The sequence below is a fragment of the Barbus barbus genome (genome assembly GCF_936440315.1).
Source record: "Barbus barbus genome assembly, chromosome: 19".
In the NCBI taxonomy this organism is placed as follows: domain Eukaryota; kingdom Metazoa; phylum Chordata; class Actinopteri; order Cypriniformes; family Cyprinidae; genus Barbus; species Barbus barbus.
This window is the reverse complement of record NC_136747.1, coordinates 22,581,426-22,596,734: the sequence shown is the minus strand read 5'-3', so window position 1 is coordinate 22,596,734 and position 15,309 is coordinate 22,581,426. Positions and strand designations below refer to the sequence as shown.

At 34.3% G+C, this 15,309-nt stretch overlaps 1 long non-coding RNA gene across 1 annotated transcript; it reads left to right on the top strand.

The window, feature by feature from the left end:
• Nucleotides 1-8,933: 8,933 nt before the first annotated feature.
• On the top strand, nt 8,934-10,322 carry LOC306885734. Its single transcript, XR_013785570.1, has 3 exons — nt 8,934-9,073; nt 9,245-9,314; nt 10,183-10,322. It is a non-coding gene; the product is annotated as an uncharacterized lncRNA (long non-coding RNA).
• Nucleotides 10,323-15,309: the final 4,987 nt, after the last annotated feature.

Sequence of the window (15,309 nt, the reverse complement as noted above, 5' to 3'; positions counted from 1 at the left end):
AATGTCATGTTAAATTCAGTGGAGTTCCTCAAAGTGAATTTCTGTAGCATAACTGTCTCTGTAAATGTGTTCAAGCGAATAGTTGCTCAAATATAAGATTTATATAAGTTTTATGTTACGATCAATATACGGTTTGTTTGTTCAACTTCCATTTGTGCTGTTTCATGCCTTAATAGTGCAAAAATACAAAACTAAGTATGTTTGGCCAGACTGTTTGTCTGGTAGTGTAAATGCAGTGCATTAAAGTCTCATTTCAGCACATCATTGAGAAGAGAAGATTGGCCTGCTTTTGCCCTCAGTTTTCTGATAGCAGTTGATGGTCATGGTTTTATGGTTCAGTGCCTCGTGCTCCTGTTTGCCCTGTCTGTGTCCCCCGCTATGAGGTCAGTCCTGTGGAAATGCCTCAAAAAAAGCCCTGAACCGAGTCATAGTGAATCTGGAAAAACATCACGCGCTGCCCCTAAACAAAGTGTTGGCAATCAATCGGCTTCCTGGGTTTCCACTCAGCCCCGTCCAGCCCATAAAATGCATTTAGCCAGGTCATCTTTTTTCGAGGATTCTCTGTAATATCAATAAAGTCTGATGTGGTTTGAAAATGGTATGTGGTTAATGGCTTGTGGAAATGGAGAGAGCATCATCTCAGTTCAATGACGAGCTGGCAGACTCACGCTAATGTTATTTTTGCCTTTATAATGGGCAGCATTTTTGCTGGGTCCATAATTCAAGGAACATCTGCCAGAAGTTCAGACTGTAAGCTTAGACCTTGTCTAAACTGTAAGTGAGTGATAAGATGTGACATGACAAAACTAGAGTGTGCTGGTTTTGATGAACACACATGTAGATGTAACCATAAAACATGTTTATGGATCAATGACAAGGTTGTTGAATCAAGATTATTTATATTCATGTTGGTTTTATACAAAAGGTTTAAAAATGGGGGGGCAGCAATCGAGTGTTAAAATATTTTAAGTTATAAATATGAATTTTTAAATGACTATTGAAATGTTATATAGAATTACTTTTATTTTAAAACAAATCTGCTTCTGTGCTTTTTAAAAAATTATAATAATAGTAATAAAATTACTAAAACCAAATTTCTTTGAAAGAATTTCAATTTTTAAATTAGAGCTAATATTATTATTAGATAGAAATATTTTACATCAAGTTATTTATTATTATTACCAGCTGAGGTGTTCAATTTTAAATGTTTTTATGTATTTTCTTAAAAATGGTTTTGTGTGTGTGTGTTTGTGTGTGTGTGTGAGTGTGTGTGTGTGTGTGTGTGAGAATCAAATTAAGTTTTGATATATTTACAGTAGGAATATCTTCATGGAACATGATCTTTTACTTACATGATCCTAATGTTTTTTGGCATAAAAGAAAAGTTGATCATTTTGACCCATAAAATGTATATGTACATTGACCCTGGACCACAAAACCAGTCTTAAGTCGATGGGGTATATTTGTAGCAATAGCCAAAAATACATTGTTTGTACATATATATATATATATATATATATATATATATATGTACAAACAATGTATTTTTGGCTATTGCTACAAATATACCCCTATATATATATATGAAATGATCTTGACAACACAGAATTTAGTTTACCATAATCTGACCTTAAACCTGTGGAGTATAGACTTGATAGTTCAAGGAATTTTCTGAATGAAGAACAGTTGTGTTCCCCTCCATTTCTGATTTAATATGGTCTTTGGCTAATCAGTAGAAACAGCAGAGCTGGAATAAATTATAAAGAGAAAAGACAGATTGGAAATAGACAGAGCCAAAAAAAGAGAGATTGAAAAATGAAAGAGACATGGGGTAAGAGAAAAATGGCTATGGTGAGAGAGAGATTTGACTGTGCTGACACTCTGGAGACACTGAGCTTGGAAACTGTGCAAGACTGTGGTCTCGTCTGAGAGGACAAACTCACACACGTATTCTTGTGTTTGCTGAAATGGGATGAGGACATACTTGGCCCAAGTGTGTGTGTGTGTGTGTGTGTGCGTGCGTGTGTATCCATTGTGTTCACTTTTGTTTGCACATCAGAAATTCAATTTTCCAGTAAGAATGAATGTTTCCATCTCTTTATCCAGTTCAAATGTTTTTCAGATTTGCTTTGCTTAGAGATAATTTACATGGAAGCTTGTTTCCACCATGGGATATAATAATAAAAAAAGGTAATAGCAACTTTAAATTTCACAATTCAGTTTTTTCAGGCAATTCTGGGTTTGTATTTTTTTTTTCTTGCGATTCTGCGTTTAAATCTCGCAATTCTGACATTTTTTCCTAGCAATTAAGAGTTTATTTCCCACAATTAGGACTTTATTTCTCACAAATCTGAGAATTTTTCAGAAAATTTATATTAAAAGTTACAATTGAGGGTTATAAACTCACAATTGCAAGTTAATATCTCACAATACAGATTTGTTTTCTCAGAGTTTATTCATATATTCTAAATTTATATGTCAAATATGTTCTAAGTTTATATCTTTGTATGTGTTGATGAATGTCTTCTGACCGAAACGTTGCTTTTTAAACATTTAAAATAAAGGGATTAACAGTGTGCAGATCTTTTTTCTACTTTTTCTAAGTTTATATCTTGCCATTTGTTTTTCTTACAGGGTTTGTATGTCACAATTCTGACTTTTTTCTTGCAAATTTGCAAAATATATTTGTTATATTTTTTGAATTGCAAGATATTATTCCATAATGGAGACAAAAACATCAGATTTACAAGATGTAAACTCAGAGTTTAGAGGGAAAAAAGGCAATTGCGAGGGGGGAAAAAAGTGAATTCTGGGTTTATATCTTTTTTTCTCAGAATTACACATTCTGAATCTAGCAATTCTCTCTTTTTCCTCATAATTGTTTATATCTTCCAATTTAGACTTTTCTTAGATTTGCAAGCTACTATTTTGTACACTGACTTTTTTCTGACAATTACAAGACAGAATTGCAGATAAAAAGTTTCATGTTTATGCAACATGACTCCAGTGCTGCTTACTTTCATGTCAAATCGCTGCTGTTTTAGACTCGTCTTACTGCAAAAATGTGTGTCTTTGTGTTGATGTATGTCTGTGTTTGAGTGTGTGTGTGACAGCTGAGAGTGTTTAGCAGAAGTAATTAAAACTAAGTGTTCTAAGGTGTAAGACTGAGCCCTTGAACCCCCACTGAGACCCCCGAGTCTGTTCAGCTTGACTACAACTGACCCTAAGGGTGTCCCAAAGGCCTGATCTGGAATCAGATGTCTCACCATTCCTGACTGCAGTTATCATGTCACAAGGCCAAACTTGCTCTGGTCCTGCTTCCAGGCAGAATTTCTCCCTGTAGGCGGCCAATATTTCTAGATCTTTCAGCGAGGTCCGATGCCTTGTTATGTTTCACTGATTTCTGGAGAGAACGATGTACTAATAATGTAGAAAACGTCAGTCTTTATTATATTTAAAGTGTGTTGGTTTTGTGTTAACCCCCTGGGGTCTGAGGGTGTTTTGGGGGCCTGGAGAAGTTTTGACATGCCCTGACATTTGTGCTTTTTTCAGTTGCTTATAAAAATATAAATGGCTAAAGTCTAATGACACTGTAAACAGCACAAACTGGGCTACAATATGTTAGCAGCATTAACATTTTATATCTGAGCAGAGTTTTAATAATAAACACTTCGATGCGTAGCATTCATCATGCTGTTGTTTGGGAAAAACCCAACTAGTAATGTGTTCAAGTTTATGTCACAATAACAAAGGAATTACCATCCATATTACAACATTATTGTTTCGTTGGACTAAAAGTGATCTATGGGATGTTCTGTGGACCCTTATCTCTCTAACTAAACTAGGATTTCAGCAGTGGATGCGTTTGTGACTCGTTGTTAAGACGAATCTGGTATGTATTGCATTTTTATTCTGCAAATTTAGCAAATACATTCCTTATAAGTTTTCAATCGAAAAACAGCGATCTATCATCAAAGTTTGAGGCTTAGACCTTCAAAATGATATATAGTTTGTCAAGATTAACTTTTCCCGTTTCATTTATTCTATTCGTAAACAATGACACGTGCAAACAAAGATGGTTCAGTGCGCCGGCGTCCTGGTGCGGGTTAACATGTTTTAATGCAAAAACAGAAACATTACTTAGCCTACTCGTCAGATTGATCTTCTCCTCTGGATGAAATATTGCTCTTTTGAGGGAAATCCAGCCTTTAAACAGCGCATCTTCTTCCAGAAACGAACAGTAGCCGCGATGAAGGATCTTCTTCACTCTTTGTTTATGTTGGGCGTCTCCAAGCGTGCGTCTCAAGTGGATATTTACATATGAACGGCGCGAGCTGCGAGGAGGCGGGATCGCATTAGAGATAATGAGTTAGACAGGAAAGACTTGTCGTGTTGGTTTCATTCGGATTACTTCATCACAGAATATTTGTTTTCGATATGACTTACTTCATTTAAAAGGAGACACTTCAAGCTTTCTATAGATATGACTCTCATGTTTTTGTGTTGAGTATTTGCTGAGTTACACTTCATTTTAGTGACGCATTTCTAAATGCAGTTCGTGGAGATGGAGAAGACACAGAGCACACCCTGTTTGATTTCTTTATTTTATAAAATTACAAAGTTGTGTTGTTATTATGAGTGTATACAAATAAAAGTAGATGCTTTACAAATTCGATTGATGTATTACTCTTACCTGTACGATTAAAACTCACAGGAGTACTTTAAGTTCCTTTTAGGGGCTTTCAAAAAAAATGCACCAAAACGACCCCAGGGGGTTTTAAGAGAGAAAATCACAAACGAGTTCACATTTGCAGTGAGACTGAAAGGAAAGCAAATGTTTTGCCAAAGTCTCGTGCTTCTCTGATATTTCTCATGAGACGAAGGCTTCAGTATTCTCATGTGTTTCCACTCAAGTTTCAGAAAAGATCTCAAACTGTGCTCAGACTTGCTAAGACATAAAAGTCTGTAATCAAACATTAGAGATCTCCAAGATTTCTCATCAAATTCTTCCATGGCCAAATGATCTGAACAAATGTTTAATTCCTCCAAAGGCATTTAAGGAGAAACATCTGACACAAAGTTTGTAAAATCAACCTCTGAGCAATAGAATCTTTTTTTTTTTAAACAATATTTAACGGAATCCTTTTTTGTCCAGTTTAATGTGGAAAACAAAACAAAAAAAACTAACAAAATAATAATAATGATAATAATAAAGGTAATTGCAACTTTTATTCTCATGATTCAGACTTTTTTCTTAGAATTGCAAGATTTAAATTCATAATTGTGAGATTAAAATTTTACAATTACAAGATTTAAAAAAAAAACACTTAAAAACTCATTTATAATTTACAATTGCAATTCTGAGAGTAAAGGTCTAAATTGTAAGATAATATGTCACAACCTTTTTTTATTATTTATTATGTGGCAAAAATAGAATTGCAGGATAAACTCATAATTGTGAGATGTAAATTTGGTACTGGAAAAAAGTCTGAATTGTGAGATAAAATGCTGCAATTATCTTCTTTTTTATTTTTATTTTAGTTTTATTCTGTGGTGGAAACAGGCTTTCATAATTTCATGCATCCTTGCTGAATATAAGTATTGATATTAGAGTGAATTTGTTTATTCATTCATTCATTCATTCTGTCTTGCAAACACTGCAAATTCTTTCAGGAAGTGCAGATCTACTAATGTTAGGAGAAACATCTGAGACAGTATTGATAATGAAATGAAGTCTGTATGTACTAATTGTGAGTAATAAATCTTCCTCTGGGTTATATTGTTTTCAGACACACTAGATGATTGTTCTGTACTGTACAGGTGTGGATGAAGTGACTGGATTTTCCTGTTCTGTGTAATACTCATAGGTACTGCATGTGTGGAGTGCAGGTGGTGAACGGTTGTGCGTGTAAAAGCAGGCCTGTGTGTTTGCCGTGCGGTTGGCCGTCTGCTGACTGACTCTGTGGGCAGTATTTAAATGCAGAGGTCCGCTGGGCTTTCTTCAAAAATGCGGAGCAGGAAAGCCAAAATGGTGGAGCCGCGGGAAAGTTCCCTCCGACGCAGCAGTATTTGAGTGTGTGCTTGCATATGTGTAGGCCTGGATTATTTTGAGGAACATACTACTTTGTATGCAGCAAAGAAATCAGTGCTGTTTAGGACGACTGATGTTAATGTGTGAAGTTATGATACACAGTCCCATAACCCAGAATCAGATTTATCATTCAATAACTGAAAAGGCTTTCTTAATGACAAATGTATTTTAAAGTCAAGCCCAGAATAGACTTTTAACGCAAATAAAGTACTTGTGTTAGCACCGATAGCCTTGTGGGCAGCGCGTCAACATATAGCGTCATTGCTATTTTGGCGACCCGAGTTCAAGTCCTGGTTCGCAGTCCTTTCCTAATCCTGTCCCCGCTCTCTCTCACACACACTTCCTATCAATATATATAAACTGTCCTATCCTATTAAAGGTACTTGTTACTAAGGAGTACTTTTAGAATAGGATAATTTATTGTCAAGAGAGAAACGCAGTTGACGATATTTTAATGAGAAGACCAACATTAGACTGCATCAATGAAACGTGGTTTATGTTATTATGTAATGTTTTTCTTATGCAAAAGGAACTGAATGTGTGTGTACACACACACATATATTATAATTTTATCATATTTTATTGTGTATGAATATGCACACTAAACTGTAAACATATTTCAATATTATATTAATATTCATTTGTAAATAAAACTGATTGGAGTACATTTTACAAGAATTTCAGTATTTCAGTCATGCTCAATTTCAATGTGTTACTTTTTTTTACAAATTTTGGAGTGAAAATGAACAATTCTATTTCTTAATAAAGAGTAATATCAACTTAATTAATAATATCAATACCATATCAACTTAATTATATTTATATATATATATACATACATATATACAGATACACACACACACACACTACTTTTTTCACCTAATTTCTTTAGGAATCTTATATTCTTATTTTACAGCTTTAATGTTTTTGTCTTATGCAAGGATGACTGAATCATAAGTACTCTAATATGCTGAACTGTCTTGGCAATATTAAAAATGTGTTTTTGTACATCTGTGAGGTGGAAGGTGTTTTATTGTGTGCAGGTTCACATCAATAAAAGGTTGATGATATTCTATGCACCATGGAAACAACAGGCAGTGGGCTCTGCTGGCATGGAGAGCAGTTAGCCTGAAACTATATCTTCACAGATTCCTTCTCTCTGTTCTCTCCAACACTCTCCATTCCCCAGTCGTTGGAAATTCTATTCCGCTGTATTGTGTGTGGGTGGTATGGACTCATAAATTCACTTATATCCACACATACTGTACCTTTGGATGAGGGATGCAGGGAGACTTTCCTTTCCAAACCAGTGACATCCTAATTCAGCAAAACGGTTGTGGATGGAGTGGAAATGTGCAACATCACAGCTCTTCTGTGCACAATGCTAATTAAAAATCGACTGTGTCATTTCCTGAATGCACACAGTCAAACCACACTGTAAAAAATTTCTGTAAATTTACAAGGAAATTTAACAGTAAAATGCTGTTTTCATACAATAACAGTACGTTACTGTTTTTTGCAATGCATTGTGGGACAAGATGACCAGCAACAGTAAGACACTGTTATTTAAAAGCATAATACCATATTTTGCCTTGTACGTGCGCATAGGACGACATCTTAGTTTATCAGCATGAGGTAATTTTGCAGCTCTGCCTTTTATTGTTTAATTTCTAACGTACTTATTACTTTTAAATATTAAAGTTTAAACATCCAATTAAGCTTTTGGAATCTAAATTGGATTCGTGATCATGTGTTTTTATCAGCAAGTTACCACAGGAGCGTGAACCCTTTGAACGAACTGTCGTCGAATCACACACAAACTGGTAAGAAACTCTCTTTTTTTTCTAACCTGCACATCCTAAACTTTATCTGAGTAAAAAATACTGTATAATGATGTTGTTTATCTTGTGTGCATGGTTAAAAGTTTAGCGTGAGGTTCACACCGTCCATTATCTGCTGCTGTTAGTTGCAACTACGCTTTTGGTTTTATCTGTAAGTTACCAAGAACAATTCTGAATATTAACATACATTATAAAGAGCCAGCAAAGCGTAATTTGATGACAGGATAGTGTGTTTTAATCACTGAACAGTAACCGAGCAAGATATGATAGCATTGTTAGCTCGTTAGCATACTGTATAAGTTTACTCAAACTGCATTTGATTTGCTATTTACTACCATCACAATTTATGCAATGGACACATGTCCCAATCTTTATGTAAGCAAAAGATATGTGTGTATGAACAAAATTCATAATTCTTGCATGATTACTGTGAATGTGCAAACCACTGCTAGGGATTGAAAAAATAGCGGAATGACAGTCGACAGACGGTTTTATTTTATTTTTAAACTTTGTTTAAATGTTTTTTGTGGGGGATGTCTGTAATTGGTTAACTAGAGAAGCTATCTGTTCTTTACGTTATGTTATTCTTGTCCTTGTAGTTCAACTACTGAAGGCTGACTTTGCAGAGAAGCAAAGGACTCATTCTTTTAAAAATAAAGGTAAGTTTGCCTATTGTTTGTTGAAGTAATCATTCACCTAAATCTCATAATTTCTGAACCTTATGCTGTCTCAAACTCTTAGGACTTTTTCTTGGAGGACAGGTGAAGATATTGTCATGGAGAAATGATGTCTGTTCTGACCATACAGTGGAAGACCAGTGGGAACCAAACTGTCGAGCTCCAAAAGGAACATAAAGGTATGATTAATCACCAGTCATTTTGTCTGATATCAAAATATCAGACCAAAGGACCACAAATTAGAGAATGGAATTGCAAATACAGTGAAAATTGTTTTCACCCAATTGAATCACTTCAGAAAACTGACTAAACCATGTGAGTAATAATCTTTATCCTCCATTTACTGTTTGTCTGTTGCTACTTGAAAGTTTGATCCCCATTCTTTTGCATCGTAGGGACAAACAGGCATATCATCTTCATTAAAAATCATCTATTGCATCATCAGAGTTTAAATCAGCATACAGGTGAGTAAATGATCAGAAAATTATCATTTTGATTTCCTACTCTGAATCTAAGAGGCTGTAGAATATTGCAACAAGTAGCACATTGTTTTTTGTTTGTTTGTTTTGTTTAGTTTTTTAATTTGTCATTTGCAGATACTGTGAGCCATCTTAAATTGTTTTCTTTACTAATAGATGTCTGCCACTCCTTCTGACCTTGAGAATATGGGTAACCTGCCTTTGATTCCCTGCTTGATCCTTCTTGGTAAGTATATCATATTAGATATGTCTGCATTTTGTTTCACTAAAACAAAGCTCACGCTCCAGACTGACACTAGTTTCTATTATCAGCAAAATATCTACCTTAAAGGGTTACTCCACCTCAAAATGAAAATTTTGTTATTAATCACTTACCCCATGTTGTTCCCGTAAAAGCTTAGTTCGTCTTTGGAACACAAATTAAGATATTTTTGATGCATTCTGACAGCACTCTGACCCTCCCATAAACAGCAATGTAATTAACACCATCAACATCCAGAAACGTAGCAAGGAGATCGGTAAAATAGTTCATGTGACATCATAGCTATGAGAATACTTTTTTGTACGGAAAATAAATAAAATAACGACGTTATTCAACAATTTGCCTCCTCCACATCACTGAAGCACTATTTTGGAGAGTATCTACTGAACGCAAACAGTATATGCTGTTCTGTGTCAGCTGCACCACGTGGATACGTTTTCTACATTTATTTACGCTTTCATTTGAATGAAAACAACGTATCCGTAAATTCGCACACTTACGGTTGAACCCCTGATGTCACAAGGATAATTTTACTGATGTCCTTGCAACTTTTCTGGACGTTGATTGTGTTAATTACATTGCTTTCAATGGGAGGGTTAGAGAGCTGTCAGAACGCATCAAAAACATCTTAATTTATGTTCCGAAGACAAACAAAGCTTTTACAGGTTTAGAACAACATGGGGGTAAGTGATGATTTTCGTTTTGGGGTGGAGTAACCCTTTAATGTGCCTCATATTAGAAACCACTTATTATAAATGCAGTATGTATGACTTATCAAAATCATACACTGGAAAATGTTTAGAATTGAAACTTGTCTACTCTTATTCTTTAGATACTTTGCTGGTATAAATCCAGAAAAGAGGATCAAAGCTGCATGGAGAAAAGAGGTGTCTTAAATAACTGGAAAAACTGCAGAAGAAGACCCAAGATGCCGAAGACGACCATCAGTCCAGAAGTATCTCATCCTTAACTCAAACTTATGCTGTCTCAAATCTGTAGTTCTTTCTCTTGAAGGACAAATTAAGATATTGTCATTAAGAAATATTTGCCCATACAATGGAAGACAAATGGGAGCCAAACCTGTCAGCTCCAAAAGGAACATAAAGTTATGATTAATCAAAGACACCAAAATATCAGATCAAAGGACCACAAATGAGAGATTGCAATTGCAAGATGTACAGTGAAAAGTGTTTTCACCCAAACAAATTGAATCACTTCAGAAAACTGCCTAAGTATTTGAAAGTTTGATCCCCATTTTCTTTTGCATTGTATGGACAAACAGACATTTCACCTCCATTAAATTATCATCTATATCAGAGTTTAAATTGGCTAATGCTGAAAAAACATTAGCTGGTGTTCACTGAAGCTTGATTTGAGAGTATATTTGCATTTTATGAACAAAGACTTTATGTACAGTATGTTTGGATGCATGCCTGTTTTAGGGCATATTGTAAAAGTTTATCTAGTGTTGTATCAAAATAAAAAACAAAACATAACTTGACTTTGTTCTCTTTTGTAATACACGGTCAAATAGAAAATGCAGGGTATAATCTGCATTTAAAATTGAGATCATGGCATTATAAGTAGTATGTAATTTAACAGATATATGCTGCTAAATTACAGTAGTATACTGTAGATGACAAAACAGCATATTACTGTTAATTTAAAAAACAGTAGCACACTGTATTTTTACAGTATGATGCTGGCAACCTCAGCTGCCAGTAGATTACCGTTTTTTTACAGGGAAATTTTTTACAGTGCACACACTTAATCATATTCACTAGCTATTCAGACAAGCCATCCAACATTGCGATACTGAAGAGCTTTACACATGGGACAAAAACTTAATCATTGAGGCGGATGTATTTAACACTCACACCAGCATTTTACATTACAGTTGCCTTAGTATGTGGGAGTATTATAATATAGTTAATGAACAGCATTCATAGAAATGCTTCAATAGAGAATGAGAGGAGGGAAAGATGGAGTGGTTAGCATCTGGCCTGCAGATATGTTTAGGGCTTGTGGTCTCTGAGAATCTGCCTCCATCTCTGAGAAACAGCCACACACACACACACACAATCCCTTTCTCCACCGTTCCCCAGTATTCTGAAGCTACCAGTTCAGGCAGTAAACCTAAAATCTTGCACACAGACCATGTATATGTTCCGCAGGTTTATATGGTTGATGTGAGTCTATATTGCATGCAAATTTGAAGGTGAAATCGTAACTGTTTGCTTTCGCTGGTAGACATATGTAGACTTGAGTTCCTCCAGGCCAGAGATAAAGATGGAGAGATGGGATCTGTGCATCGGGTCTCACTCTGATAATTAAGGTGTAACTGTGTATGGCTTATGAAACTTTATATGTTTTGCAGTGCTGTGAGGCACACTGAGCTCAAAGATGCCTATCGTATAGAATTTTTTTTGTTAGCTATCCAACCCTAACAAAATTTTCCATGGTAACCATAAAAATATTATAGGTGCTACGGATATTGTTACCACTGTAAATAAATAGGTAACTGACTATTAGCCACAACTGTCATCAGAAGAAGCAGTTTTGTCAATCAACTGTCAATCAGTTTTGAAGCACTTTTTTGGCATTGTTTTATGTACGAAATTGCCAAAGAAACAATATACATACATAGACATGCAAACAGTGCCAACGGACAGATTTAAAATAATATTAATAATAATAATAATAAATTGTATAAAATATATATGTAATGAACCCAAATATCCCTGTTTTAGTATTTTATAGTATCTGTTAATATTTTGAATTAGCTTTTTTGTTTTCAATTTTAGTTTAAGTATTAGTAATTTTGTATGTGATTTTGTCATTTTAATTAGTTTTAGCTTTTTAGTAATTTTAATACTTATTTATTTCAGTACTTAATTTGTTTTAGTTTTGTTTTCCAATTTTTGTTAGTTTGTTTATTTGTCACAAATTTTCTCTTTTTTAATTTTATTTTAGTACTTTAACGTATTTATTTCAATACTTAATTTGCTTTGTTTTTTCTTTTAAATTTTTTGTTTGTTTGTTTGTTACAAAAATTCTCTTTTTTTTATTTCAGTTTTGTTTTAATATTTTTAGTTAGTTATAACAACATTGCAAGTTTCTTTCAGGTCAGATAATGTTTTTTTTTCACATGTTTTATCAAGCACCATGACTAAAGGGATTTTTCTTATATTTTCTGGTTCATTTCGAATCACACTAACAATGGAGCAAGTTGTAAAATTGGTACAATTCACTCCCAAAGTGTGTCTGATTTAAACAACTAATTCAGGAGCGTGTTTCCCAAATCTGGATAAAATTGGATATCACAGCTCGCTCATACTGTGTTTGTTTTCTGCGCTCTAACAGCATGATCTCATGCAACCGATTACAGACGCATATCAAGTTTTACCAACTTTTGCTAATGGTGACTATAGATTTTTATTGTCAGATGTTTTCATTTTTTGTTGCAAGTAGACTAGATTTTTCTAATCACGGTTTCATTTTTATTTTTTTTATTTTTTTATTTTATTTTCTCAGGTAGCCCTGAAATATTTACCATTCTATTATCTGCAAAGGTAATTGACAAATATATGGGATTAAGGTTTGAAATGCAGAAGGTGAGTGTATAAACATTCAGGATGAATGGCAAACTCTCTTCCACGGTGGTGTGACAGGTGCTGCTGAAATACCGAAAGAAGAAGGTGTTGAGTTGTCTTAGCAACCTTCAAAAGCTCTTCTTTAAAACAGTGACCCCAATTCTCCTCAACACTGAACAGATCAGAGGAAAGTGTGCACAGAGCACCTGTATGGTAATGTTGTGTGAGTGTTCTACTGATGGTCTTGTACCACAGCAGATTGCAATGGTGTGTGTGTGTGTGTGTGTGTGTCTGTGAATGACCATTGAGAGGATTTTATTGATCACTCTGAAGCTTTTCTTGAGGTGAGGGATGAAACAATAGTGATGGATGTCGGGCTTGTGCCTCTTGTTTTTTGGTTGAAGTGGGATTGTAAAGTTAAAGTAAAAAAAAAAAAAAAAAATCTAGACCAGAGAAGGGGCAGAAGTTTGACATGTGGCATGGTTGGAGGAGAGGTGGAGTTTCTAAATCGATTCTCTTCCCTCTTGAAAGGCTCTGTGAAAGGGACGGTCATTTTAGGGAAGATCTTTCAAATGGATTTTCTGCCTCTTTACAAAGAGTAGATGAGTGAAAGGGTATGAAGGGGCAGATGGAAAGAAGGAAGCTGTAAAATTGATCTCCAACTTTTAAGTGATATATTGAAGGTAGAAAATAGAATGTGCCATTCTTTATAAGGTCATTTCAATGAGTGTCGTTGTGAAAAACAGCGGATCGGAGTTTGTAATGATCCTGATAGGATTCATTCTCCAGTGTAGATGGACTTAATGCTTGAGGTTTAGAAATGGAAGGAAGTGTTGAATTTTGGGGGGATGGGTCTGACAATTTTGGGTTATTTTTTTAAATCCGTATCATTGCTAACAGCTAGAGAAGAAGAAAAAGACAGATAGAGGAGAGATGAGAGAAATAGACCTAGAGGTAAAAGCTATTGTAACACGGGTCTGGACTGTCAAGGAAGAAAAGAAGCAATAAAACTCTCTTTCCTCTCTTTCTTTTCTTTAACCCACTATGGTACGGTGCAGCCATATGGCAACATATGGTAACACTTTAGAATACTGTTCCATCATTAATGAATAACGACACAAGAACTCATGAGTAACGCAATATTAGCACTCTAGTAACTATTAGTAACTAACAAGAAACTCTGATTAATGAATTAGTAAGTAATAGCGCTTAGTCGAATGTGATTCATTATTAGTATATTATTATAATACATAATGTATAATTCATTCTAAAGTAAAGGTCATGGTAACCCACTAGTAATGACTCAAGTATTACCAAATTCTTCAGAAGGAATTACTAATTATTTGGATCAGTATTCTAAAGTGAAGATCATGATAACTCTCTAGTAATGACTGAAATCATTGTAAGATTTTGAGAGTGTTGTAAAGCATTGGATAGTAATTATTTAGGTACTACAGCCTTCTAAAGGAATTACTAATTATTTGGATCAATCATCTAATGTGAAGATCGTGATAACTCCCTAGTAATTACTGAAGTCATTGTAAACTTCTAAGGTTTTTGTAAAGTTTTGGTTAGTAATTCATTTTGCTGGATTTGGTAACACTTAAATCATTACTAGCGGGTTACCGTGATCTTCACTTTATATGTTATATGTTGTTATTCTAGTTATTTGAGCTATTTTATGTAAAATCTCTTTGTAATTGAACTTTGTAAATATATGTGACCCTGGAGCACAAAACTAGTCTTAAGTCGCTGGGGTATATTTGTAGCAATAGCCAAAAATACATTGTATGGGTCAAAATTACTGATTTTTCTTTTATGCCAAAAATCATTAGGACATTAAGTAAAGATCATGTTCCATGAAGATATTTTGTAAATTTCCTACTGTAAATATATCAAAACTTAATTTTTGATTAGTAATATGCATTGCTAAGAACTTAATTTGAACAGCTTTAAAGGCGATTTTCTCAATATTTAGATTTTTTTGCACCCTCAGATTCCAGATTTTCTCATAATTGTATCTCGGCCAAATATTGTCTTATCATAACCTATCCTATCATACATCAATGGAAAGCTTATTTATTCAGCTTTCAGATGATGTATAAATCTCAATTTTGACAAATTGACCCTTATGACTGGTTTTGTGGTCCAGGGTCACATATTGAACTATATATTTACTATGGTAAAATTGCCATATGATAATATTTACTTTTCTTGGTGTTTGAGCTATTTGATGTAAAATCTCATTGTAATCTGACTTTTGCACTATATAATACATGTTATTGTTCACAAACTTTCTTTTCTAACTTTTTTTTTACATAAAATTGAGAAAATTAATGTTGTCATATCTTCATACCATAAAGAAT